Source organism: Octopus bimaculoides, chromosome 9 (assembly GCF_001194135.2).
Source record: "Octopus bimaculoides isolate UCB-OBI-ISO-001 chromosome 9, ASM119413v2, whole genome shotgun sequence".
NCBI classification, from domain to species: domain Eukaryota; kingdom Metazoa; phylum Mollusca; class Cephalopoda; order Octopoda; family Octopodidae; genus Octopus; species Octopus bimaculoides.
In genome coordinates this window covers 62,342,864-62,344,543 of record NC_068989.1, presented here as the reverse complement: position 1 = coordinate 62,344,543, position 1,680 = coordinate 62,342,864, and the positions used below count along the sequence as shown (strand labels likewise).

Below are 1,680 nucleotides of genomic sequence, written 5' to 3'. Positions count from 1 at the left end.
AGCTCGTAAACGTTAAGTATTAATGTTCACTATGGCGTGATCTGAACGCAGTACACAGAGGGCCGGAACCTACGCCGGCAGTTATAGTATCCGCTGCTCTATCGACCTTCTAAACGATACTCTTTCAATATAGAATTATTGACCAATACACACAAGCATGCGCATCTTTAAACGCATGCATAAGTATATGTTTGTGTTCTTGTGTGTGTGTGTGTGTGTGTGTGTGTGTGTGCGTGTTTGTCTGTGTGTGTGCTTGTGTGTGTGTGTGTGTGTTTGTGTGTGTGTGTGTGTTTGAGTGTAGATATTTCCTTGTGTGCGTTTGTTAGTATTCCTGTGAGTGAATTCAAGTGTGTATATGTATTTGCGGTAGATCTGCTTTAAGCATTAGTCATTTGTTTCTTGATTAATATCGATCTGCTCTGTTTCAGACTAATGTACTTGTATAGCTATTTATATGACTTTTTAAATATCAAAGAGTTCAAAGTTATTTAGCTGTCACACACAGATACACACAAACACACATGAACATACATGTACATGTATTTTTCTTCCAACAAAAGATATTGTTGCCCCTTTCAGTGGGTAATATCAAAATCCCACTACAAAAAAAAAACAAAAAAAAAAAACGATAGCACCGCACATATACACATAACCCACAACTGGTGAACATTTTCGCACACTTCTTTCCAGCCTTATGCTCTCTGGTTCAATCCTACTGCATGGCACCTTGGGCAAATGTTTTCTATAATTGCCTGGAGCCGATCAAAGACTCCTGCGTGAATTTATTACACGGAAACTGATGGGGGCTCGTCGTCTATCTATCTATCTATCTATCCATCTATCTATCTATCTATCTATCTATCTATCTATCTATCTATCTATCTGTCTGTCTGTCTGTCAGCCTGCCTGCCTGTCTGTCTGTCTGTCTATCTATCCTTCTATCTATCTATTTCTCGGTCAGTGTGTATGTCTAACCGATAATGCATGTGTTTGTGTATATGTGTATATGTGTATATCTATGTATATGTATGTACGTGTGTATGTGTGTGTGTGTGTGTGTGTGTGCGTGTGTGTGTGTGTGTGTGTGTACGTGTGGTTGTGTGTGTTTGCAGGACATCAACACTTGGCAGCTGGCGTTGGTGTGTTTAGGTTCCCGTAACATAGGCTTGGCAGAAAACCACTAGGCGTTAATAGAAAATACTGGTTTCGATTTGTTCGACTAAAATTCTTCGCAGGCAAGAGAATGAAGCATGTAAAAGATACAATGTTGAAGTCATTAAAATTTATAAACTTTCGAAAGAACGTGAAATAATTTTTATCTAAATGTGCAGTTCGAAGCACACTATTATCTATAGATAATTGTGTGTATATATTGAATTGAAAAACACTTTTGGATAGTAAAAATGTCGAAGGCCTCCCATACGGTTGGAACCCAAACGTTTTGTAGGCGACTTCAATGTAAGCAGACACTCCCTGTTTTAACGTTTTATCTGCGCAACAACCACTTACTACTATGCTCTCCAAACTCGCTATAATTATTAAAAAAAAACCGCATGGCGTGTCTATTAAATATCAAGGTAAATATATAAATGTAGCAAACTGCTTCATTTTGTTACTAGAAATATATCTTTTAAACACGATGCTGTCTATTTGTTTTAGAGTTGTCTGCATAATATATAT

The 1,680-nt window shown here is 37.6% G+C and overlaps 1 protein-coding gene across 2 annotated transcripts in view; it reads left to right on the top strand.

The window, feature by feature from the left end:
• LOC106873251 (gamma-aminobutyric acid receptor alpha-like) overlaps positions 1-1,680 on the top strand; it is a 647,142-nt gene that overhangs the window by 13,460 nt on the left and 632,002 nt on the right. The window lies entirely within an intron of this gene.